The sequence below is a fragment of the Lactuca virosa genome, chromosome 3 (genome assembly GCF_052849685.1).
Source record: "Lactuca virosa cultivar CGN04683 chromosome 3, Lactuca_virosa_CGN04683_v6, whole genome shotgun sequence".
Taxonomy (NCBI): Eukaryota; Viridiplantae; Streptophyta; class Magnoliopsida; order Asterales; family Asteraceae; genus Lactuca; species Lactuca virosa.
The window spans coordinates 82,299,758-82,310,737 of NC_136428.1; positions in this window are offsets into that span (position 1 = coordinate 82,299,758).

Here is a 10,980-nt window from a genome sequence, read left to right on the forward strand (position 1 = left end):
ATGAGGTTTTTAGCCACCAAGAACTAGTGTGTGTTCTTGGTGTTCTTGGTGAGAGAGAAAATCTAGAAAAAGATGAGATTTATGAGCTAAGAACATGGATTTGCCACTAGAAATGGATTTGAAACAACATTCAAGGTGGAAAAACACTTACTTCTTGAAGATCTTGGAGAGAATTCGAAGTTTGTAGAGAGAGAAAGCTTCTGGAGTGTGTAAAGTGAGAAATGAAGGCCACTCATCCCTTATATATGGGTGAGTTTACGGCCAAGGGGTAGGGTGGAGGGTTTACGGCCGTAAATAGGGTTTACGGTCGTAAACAGGGTTTACGGCCGTAAGCTATGTTTGCGGCCGTAAACTCCTCTCGAAAGGTCGTTTGGCCCGGATGCTATGCTTTGACTTAGAAAACCTCATTTTTGAATACGAAACTCGATCGAACTGAGTTTAGAATATTCCGTTAAACCAAAAATAATACTAACGTGAACAGAAATAAATAAAAACCCCAAATTTTATGAACGGAAATTGGGTAAGGATAACGGAAAAAGTTTCGGGTTGTCACATAAGTCAAGCCTGCTACACGTGTGGCGAGACAGGGCACTTCAAAAGAAACTGTCCGAAAGCTGGGAATGCGGGAGGAGCAGGAAGACTACTTGCTATGGGCCACAATGAAGCCGTGGAAGATCCCACAGTAGTCACGGGTACGTTCCTTCTCGATAACTCATATTCTTGTATTCTATTTGATAATGGGGCAGAGAGGAGCTTCGGAAACCAAAAATTTAAACACTTACTTAATCAAGCACCGCAAGCACTAAACGAAACCTTCGTCGTAGAAATGGCCAATGGAAAGACAGAGAGTTCTAACGAGATTTACATAGGTTGTACCCTCACGCTAGATAATCATTCATTTCCAATCGACCTCATACTAGTAGCAATCAAGAGTTTCGATGCCATTGTGGGCATGGACTGGTTGAGTCTCCATCGTGTCGATATTTTATGTTTCGAGAAGGCAATCCGTCTAAACCTACCGAATAGCGAACCCTTATTGATCTACGGAGACAAACCCAGTACGAGCCTTCGTATCATCTCAAGTATTCAAGCCCAGAAGTACTTGCGTAAGGAATATCGTGCATTCCTTGCACATGTAGTCAATGCGAACCAGAAAGCCAAAGACCTAAAAGACCTCCCCGTAGTGCGCGATTTTCCTGACATATTTCCGGAAGATCTCCCAGGGTTACCCCCGCAACGTCAAGTCGAGTTTCGAATCGACTTAGATCCAGGAGCTACCCCCGTAGCCAAAGCACCATATCGTCTAGCCCCAACAGAGATGCAAGAACTGTCCGGTCAACTTAACGAACTGCTCAGAAAGGGCTTTATAAGACCAAGCTTCTCACCCTGGGGAGCTCCGATCTTGTTCGTCAAGAAGAAAGACGGATCGTTCTGTATGTGCATCGACTACAGGGAACTCAACAAACTCACAGTCAAGAATCGTTACCCTCTACCTCGCATAGACGATTTGTTCGACCAGATGCAAGGGGCAAGCTACTTTTCTAAGATTGATCTAAGATCCGGGTATCACCAGTTACGAGTGCTTGAGGAGGATGTTCCGAAGACAGCCTTCCGAACTCGTTACGGACACTACGAGTTCGTAGTGATGCCATTCGGATTGACCAATTCCCCCGCAGTATTCATGGACTTGATGAATAGGGTATGTCGTCCATACTTGGATCAGTTCGTCATCGTCTTCATCGATGATATACTTATCTACTCTCGAAATGAGGAGGAGCATAGTGATCATCTACGGTAAGTCCTAGAAACCCTACGATTGGAGAAGCTCTATGCGAAGTTCTCTAAATGCGAATTTTGGATCCGAAGAGTCGAATTCTTAGGACACGTGGTTAGCGAGGAAGGAATCCACGTGGACCCATCCAAAATTAAAGCTATTGAGAACTGGTCAGCTCCGAAAACGCCTACAGAAATTCGACAATTTCTAGGCCTCGCTGGCTACTATCGTAGATTCATACATAACTTCTCTCGAATTGCGAAACCCCTTACAACATTGACCCAGAAAGGCATGGCCTTTGACTGGGAAGAGAAGCAAGAGAAAGCATTCCAAACGCTAAAACGAGCCTTATGCACCGCACCGATACTGTCCCTCCCCGAAGGGACGGAAGACTTCGTGGTCTATTGTGATGCGTCAAATCAAGGGCTCGGATGTGTTCTGATGCAACGAGGTAAGGTCATCGCCTACGCCTCAAGGCAGCCGAAGACACACGAGGTCAACTACACCACTCACGACCTCGAATTAGGAACAGTTGTGTTTGCCCTAAAGATCTGGAGACACTACCTGTATGGTACGAAGAGCACTATCTTCACATAACACAAAAGCCTACATAACATATTCGACCAGAAGGAGCTCAATATGAGACAACGACAGTGGGTCGAGCTACTCAATGACTACGAATGCGAAATTCGTTATCATCCGGGTAAAGCCAACGTAGTAGCAGACGCCCTAAGTCGAAAAGAATATTCTGGCCGATGAGTCAAGTCATTAACTATGACCATCCATTCGCATCTATCCACACAGATTAAGGAGGCTCAGCTCGAAGCCTTGAAACCTGAAAACGTGGTGGGAGAATCCCTGCGAGGAATGGATAAGAACTTGGAAGTCAAGGGTGACGGAGCCTTATACCTCATGGACCGGATCTGGACACCGAGACACGGTGGCTTCAGAGACTTCGTCATGAAGGAAGCACACAACACTCGTTACTCCGTCCACCCAGGTTCAGATAAGATGTATCTGGATCTTAAAAAGTTATTCTGGTGGCCTAACATGAAAGCGGAGATCGCTACCTTCGTAAGTAAATGCCTTACTTGCGCCAAGGTCAAGGTCGAATACCAGAAACCATCAGGTCTACTTCAGCAACCGGAGATACCTGAATGGAAGTGGGAGCGGATAACTATGGACTTTATAACCAAGTTGCCCAAGACAACGGGTGGACTTGATACTATTTGGGTCATCATCGACAGATTGACCAAGTCCGCACACTTCCTGCCTATCAAAGAAACCGACAAGATGGAAAAGCTCACAAGAACATACATTCGGGAGATAGTACGACTGCATGGTATCCCTATATCTATTATCTCCGATAGAGATAGTAGATTCACTTCGAGGTTCTGGCAGTCGCTACAAAGCTCCTTAGGAACGAGGCTGGACATGAGTACAGCCTACCATCCACAGACCGACGGACAAAGTGAGAGGACTATCCAAACCTTGGAGGATATGTTGCGAGCATGTGTGATCGACTTCGGAAAATCATGGGATACTCACTTACCCCTTGTCGAATTTTCCTACAACAACAGTTATCACACGAGCGTAAAGGCTGATCCATTTGAAGCCCTCTATGGCCGAAATTGCAGGTCCCCTCTGTGTTGGGCTGAGGTGGGTGACACTGAGTTAGCTAAAGGACGAGTTCCTGACAGCACTCTCACAGGTCCGGAGATCATTCGGGAAACGACAGAGAAGATCGTTCAGATTCGCGAACGATTGAAAGCCTCGAGAGACCGACAGAAAAGCTACGCAGACAAATGAAAGAAACCTTTGGAATTCCAGGTGGGAGACCGAGTCCTGTTGAAAGTCTCACCCTGTAAGGGCTTGATACGCTTCGGAAAGCGTGGAAATCTAAATCCAAGATACATAGGGCCCTTCGAGATTCTCGATAGAATCGGCCCTGTAGCTTACAAACTCAACCTTCCCCACGAGCTTAGTAACGTACATCCTACCTTCCACGTCTCGAACTTGAAAAAGCGCCTATCCGACGAGACTCTTGTAATCCCACTCGACGAGATCGAAATCAACAAGAGTCTCAACTTCGTGGAAGAACCAGTAGAGATCATGGGCCGAGAGGTCAAGCGAACGAAGCAAAGCCGTATCCCGATAGTGAAGGTTCGCTGGAACGCCAAGCGAGGACCAGAATTCACTTGGGAGCGCGAGGACCAAATGAAACATAAATATCCTCATCTTTCTACTTAGTTATTTGTAATAACTTAGTTTCTTAAACACAAATTTCGGGACGAAATTCCCTCTAACGCGGGGATGATGTGACAACCCGAAGCTTTCATCTTGTGCTAATATGCAAAATCAATTGAAGTTAGACTCGTTTTTACTACTTTCTAGCTTTATTTTGAGTCATTTGGGTGTTCTAAACCTAGTAGATGCTAGTTAGAAGTTTGGATTGGAATCCCGTAAACTCACCCGACACAAAAATTGGCCAAACGCTCCGACGTAAGGAGTGTACGGCCGTACACTTGGGTGTACGGCCGCACACCCCTCCTCCGGCAGCACACACTCGTCTGGTAGCAGTCTCATACCTATAAGAAAGAGTCTTGGCCTTCATTTCACCCTTTTACACCCTCTTCGTCAAGAACTCGTTTTCTCTCAAGTGGATCCCGATTTTTCACCTAGATCTTCAAGTGGTAAGTGTTTCTAGCCTTTGATTTATAGATTCCTTACTCCATCTAGTGTAAATCACTGATTTCATCCATGAAATCAACTCATTCTAGTGAATCTTCAATTGTTCTTCAAGAACACCAAGAACACCTACTAAGTTCTTGGGCTCCAAACACCCCCATACGCTTCTACACTGTAAGTACCCTACTCCTACATGTGTTTAGCTATATTTGAGCCTTGTTAAAAGCCCCAAAACTCGATCTGAAAGGAGTGTGCGGCCGCACACCTTCATGTGGTCGTACACCCCTTATTTTGGTGCTTTAAGGCCTTAAACTCATGTAGTATTCTAACACATGATCAAAGACACTTAGGGGATGCAAGATATGACCCTGGAATCTCGTTTTGGACCATTTTTGCTAGGAGTGTGCGACCGCACACATCGTGGCCGCACACACTTGGCCGCACACACCAAGTGTAACCGCACACACCCTTTTAAGGGTCCAAAATAGCAACAAACTCCCAATCCGGCTAAGCAATGGCCAAAACACCTTCTTAGGATCATCACAAAGCCTTGGAAAATCGATTTGGACACATTTCTATGAGAGTGTACGGCCGCACACAGGCCTGGCCGCACACTCTGGCCGTACACCTGGCTGCACACACATAAAAGTCGAGTTTGGTGGCCTTACACTCAAATGTAAGACCCTACACTCATTTAGGGACTTCTATAAGTGTTTGTAACACTTAATTCTAAGTGTTTCCATGTCCCTAAGGCGTGTCCATGTGCCTATTAGTGGTTATATACCCTAAGTAAATTCATATACGTGTTATTACATGTAATATAGGATTCGTTTGTGCACAAAACTCCAATTGACACCCGGCGATCCTATATCGATCTTTTATTCAAGTTACTCACTGCATGTGAGTTCATACCCCTTAATTGTCGCACCCCGAAACCGGCGGCGGAATTGTTCCGGGGCGGAGGACGTCATACGTAGTATCACAACCATTGAACATAGTAATCATAGTAACACAACCATTACAATACATAAGAAAAGTTACATTCGTTTGAGAGTGGAGAAATACATAGTTTATATACATCAGTATATCAAAAGTAAAGACGAGACTTCTATACACTCCGTCTTCTCCAAAAGTAACGGGATACCTGTCTAACGAGAACCTGAGAATACAAGCAGTTTTAAAATATCAGCATAAAGCTGGTGAGTTCATAAGCATGTTTTGTAAGGAAAACCGGTTATTTAATCTTGTGATAAATAACTCATTTCCTTTAATAAAGATTGTTGTTATATCGAAGACCATTGTTACTGAGTTATGAAATACATAAGCATGTTTTCCCAGAAAATCCTATATTTTCTAACATGTAAGTTGGTTTCCAAAGAATGAGAAAAACCTTGGCTAATCATCAATAAGTTAAGAAAACCATAAGTTAGGATCCTGGAATTCCCCTCCAGTACGAAAGTAGGTAGTTTTAATACATAAAACTATAGATGAAAGAAAGAAATCCATGAATAGAGTTAGTTAATTTAGTACGTATTGTGAGTCGTATAACCATACTGATTTGACCCGTGACCTCCTTGACGTTCTTCAGGCGTCGTTCGATTTCCAAAATTTGTCACCTCAGGCGTGCCCGCCTAACTGTAGCTAGCAGTTTAGGTGTGGGATTGTCAGTCCCGAATAGATCTATCCACAAATTTCACGTTCTCCCTCCAGGAGACTCTGGTTATACTTCCGGAGAGAATTTACTGGTACCCCGAAGCGTATAACGAAGACAAGTCTCACAAACTAGTATTAACTAATTCACAAAATAACTGGTCGTTTATCGAATTTCAAAATCGTTTGGAACAAAGTAGAGTATAAATAATTAAATACAAAGTAATTATTTAGCATGATACTCTAGGTTTAACATGGATAAACTAAATCAGACATAGTTTATATATATTGACTTTGCATGAAATTTGAATCCGTAATACAAGTAATAAAGATCCCAAATTATTCCCATAATAATTTGAATGGTTTGAGAAGTTTCCACGCTGTTCTGAAAACTATGTAATTATATTTAGAAAACGTCCCTTATGCTCCGCATTTTACGAAAGGGATACAGTATCTAAAGTTTGTCAGGAAATCGTATAATTACATCAGTTTTTAAGTTACGAAAACCTTTATGATTTTCTTGTATTCCCCCCCTGAAAACATGAAAAACTCGGAAAAAGTGTAGGGGTATGAACTCACCAGACGAGAAATGTGTCGGATAGGATGCTAAGTGTCAATTTAGGGCTTGAACACGCGCGAGGATCCTATATAACAAGAGGAGATACATAATTGTATCTAATTAGACATTCAACTACTAATTAAGTAAGATGATACACCCGAGGCGCGAAAACACTTTATTTCAAGTGTTAGCAATGATTCGGGTTGTATCTAAGGAGTGTTGGGCCTTGATATGGAGTTTACTCTTCAAGTGTAAGCCCTTAGGGGTGTTTACGGTCCAATGACCATATCCCCCATGAGTTTACGGCCGTAAACTCATGGAAATGGTGCATTTGGGTGTTTTCAAGGTCTCATGCTTCACAAAGAAGGGTCCTAGGGTTGAATCAAAGGCTTAGGAAGTGTTTGGGGCTTGGAATGCACCCTTTTTGGAGTTTTCTGTTTCTGAACCACTCCTTGGGGAGTTTACGGTCGTAAACACATGGGTTTACGGCCGTAAACTCATGTGTGTCCATTTTTCATGTGTTTTGGTGGTTGTAGGTCATGCATGCAAGGTTCTAGACCCAAATGTAAGCCATACAAGGTGTTAAGGGCACTTAAACACCCTCTGGAGGTGTTTACGGTTTTGGGAGACCTTCCCAAACCGTAAACTCATGTTTACACTTCTCAATCCATGTTTTAGAGTTGTAAGATCATTCAGCAAGTTTCTAGGTCATTAGCCAAGCATTGGAAAGGTTTTGGGGCATCAAAACCCCTTTTTAGGGTGTTTACGGTTCATGAATGTTCATGGACCATAAACTCATGTCTAGTCCCATAAAGACATGATTTTGGTGTTCTAAGTTCATGCATGCAAGTTCCTAAGCCATAGCTAAACATTAGAAGAGGTTTGAAAGGGTTTTGGGGCTTCAAAACCCCCTTATGGGAGCTTAAGGTTTTTAGGAGGTGTTCCCAAACCGTAAACACAAGTTTTTGGGGTTTTTAAGAGTTTAACCCATAGATTTGCATGCATGTTAAGTTAAACAACAAGCTAGGAAGGATTACTTACGATTTTGGAGCTTGAATGAGGTGATTCTTGATCAAAACCCGATTTTTAGAGAGAGAGTAGAGAGAGAAAGTTCCAAGGTGGGTGAAAAGGTTCAAATGGAGTCCACTCAACCCTTATATGGGGTTGAGTCCACGGTTAGGTGGGGACACACCCAATCCCGACATTAAACGGAGTTTAAGATTTTACCCGATTAAATGACCGTAACCCGACTTAGTCGTAAACTAGAAATTTTTCCAAAGGATTATCGAGGGTATTATATGTGATTTTATTGACTTCCTACACGTAGGAAATTATGACAATAACCCTAGATGAATTTTTTAACTTAAAAGTTAACGGACAATTTTAATAATAAAATAAATTTTATTAACGGAAAGGGTTACAGTGACGGAATAAATTTCGGGTTGTCACATCATCCCCCCGTTAGAGGGAATTTCATCCCGAAATTTAGAATTTAGATACAAATCATGGATTTGGAAAGAGATGCGGATATTTCTGTTTCATCGAGTCTTCGCGCTCCCAAGTGAATTCGGGTCCCCGCTTGGCATTCCAGCGAACCTTCACTATCGGGATGCGGCTTTGTTTCGTTCGTTTGATTTCTCGATCCATCATTTCGATTGGTTCTTCCACAAAGTTAAGATTTTCGTTGATCTCGATCTCATCAAGAGGGATCACAAGGGTCTCATCGGAAAAACACTTTTTAAGATTACAGACGTGGAAGACAGGATGGATATTGCTATGTTCATGAGGTAATCGGAGTTTATAGGCTACGGGACCGATCCTAGCGAGGATCTCGAAAGGTCCTATGAATCTTGGATTCAGCTTTCCACGCTTTCCGAAGCGTATCATGCCTTTCCAGGGTGAGAGTTTCAACAGGACACGGTCTCCTACCTGGAGTTCCAAGGGTTTTCGTCGTTTATCGGCGTAGCTCTTTTGTCTATCTCGGGAGGCCTTAAGTCGTTCTCGGATTTGTACGATCTTTTCGGTGGTTTCGCGGATGATTTCTGGACCAGTGAGAATGCTGTCAGGGACTTGTCCCTTGACCAGCTGCGTGTCGCCCACCTCAGCCCAGCACAGAGGGGATCTGCACTTGCGGCCATAGAGGGCTTCGAAAGGCGCAGCCTTGATGCTGATATGGTAACTGTTGTTATAAGAAAATTCAACCAAAGGAAGATGAGTGTCCCACGATGTGCCGAAATCGATGACGCAGGCTCTCAACATGTCTTCCAAGGTTTGGATGGTCCTTTCACTTTGTCCATCTGTTTGAGGATGGTAAGCCGTGCTCATATCCAGCTTAGTTCCAAGAGCCTTCTGTAGTGACTGCCAGAATCTCGAAGTGAACCTGCTATCCCGATCGGAAATAATGGACACAGGCACACCGTGCAGTCGGACTACCTCTTGGATGTAGATTCGCGTGAGTCTCTCCATTTTGAAGTTTTCCTTGATAGGAAGGAAGTGAGTGGATTTGGTTAGTCGATCGACAATTACCCAAATGGCGTCGTACCCACTCGGAGATTTGGGTAGTTTGATAATGAAATCCATAGTAATCCTCTCCCACTTCCATTCAGGTATTTCTGGTTGTTGGAGTAGACCGGGGGGTTTCTGATATTCGACCTTCACCTTGGCGCAAGTCAGGCACTTGCCCATGAAGGTAGCGATCTCTGCTTTCATGTTTGGCCACCAGTATAGTTTCTTGAGATCGAGGTGTTGGATTAGTGTCTAAGGCTGTAACTATATTTGGTAAGTACTTGACTCGGTTATGCATGGTCCTTTTGGGTTGCCTTCACCATAACAACTTGACAGGATGATTTGTTAAGAGAGAAGAGATATTATTAATATATTATGAGAATAATATATATTTAAGGAATAATAATATTATTTGATTAATATAAGTCATATATTAATTGAGAATTAATTTGGTGACTTAAAGAGGTTAATTGAATAAAGGGCATAAACTGTCAAATGTGTGATAGTTGTATTTTGGGCTATGTATCCTTATGGATATTGGGGTGGACGAAATTTAGGGTTTGGGAACCTTAAATTCGTCCAAGCCTTGTATCTAGAAGGATCTTGGATTGCTTAGGGCCTAAGTCATTCAATTAGGGTTAAAGGAGAAACCCTAATAGCTCATAGTATAAATAGAACCCTTGGGGTGGAGAAATCGGCACTCTTGCAAGCCAAGGAACCCTAGGGCCGATTTCTATCCCTCCTCCCTCTCTCTCAAGATCATCTTCTTGCTAGTTGGTGTTTGTAAGCCATTAGAGGAGTGACAATTGTGACTCTAAGCTCCAAGAAGAAGAAGTATCAAGCAAGTAATTCAAGGTATTCTTTCAGATCTGATTTCATATGATTAGATTCAATATATTACATTAGATCTAGTATTGCAAGTCTTGGATTCAATGCATGTTCAATTAGAGAAACCTAGATCCAAGCAATTAGGGTTTGCATGTGCACATAGGAAAGTTCTTATGGCTCAAACCCATCAGTGGTATCAGAGCTTTGATTGATTTCTATTGAATTGATGCATTGGTTGATTGCTTGTTGCTTGAAAAATTCGATTTTGTGATTCTGACTGCTGTACTCGGCGAGTTCCACTGTGGACTCGGAGAGTAGCTCCAACTCGGCGAGTCCATAGAGGTACTCGGCGAGTTCGAGCGTCAGAAGGAGGAAGTTTCGGGATTTCTTGCTGTTTTACTTGAGGATACTTGCCTTAACTGTTTTGGGTCATTAAAATCCGATTTTAATCATATATATGAGTATATTCTTGACCTAACAAAAGATAATTACCAATTAGTTGAATAATAATTTCCTTATATGATAATTGTTGATTATTTGAATTGAATTGGTAAATTGTTTTGCAAGTAACATTAAATAAGATCAAATTGAGATAATCTAATTAGATGATATATATTATTTGCTATTTGATCCTTATGCTTTGAAAAAGTTCAAGACTTGTCCTCAAGCTTTGAAATTTTAAAATTTTGTGATTAAAAGTTTAATTTGGATAATTTTAAATTTCAATCCCTAGAATTTTACAAGTTTAAAATTCAACCCTATACTATTATATTATTGCAAGCTTAATATATATATATATATGTATGATTTACAATGCTAGTCTTACCGTTAGTAGGCCTCATTCACGAAGCCGGTCTATAAGGTGGGTATAAGGTTGCTGCCTATAAAATGGCGCTTAATGGGTGTACATTCACACCCACCGCTTGCTTGACTGGTGGAGGGTCGTTAGCCGAACGGGTAGGATAGGGCAAACCTC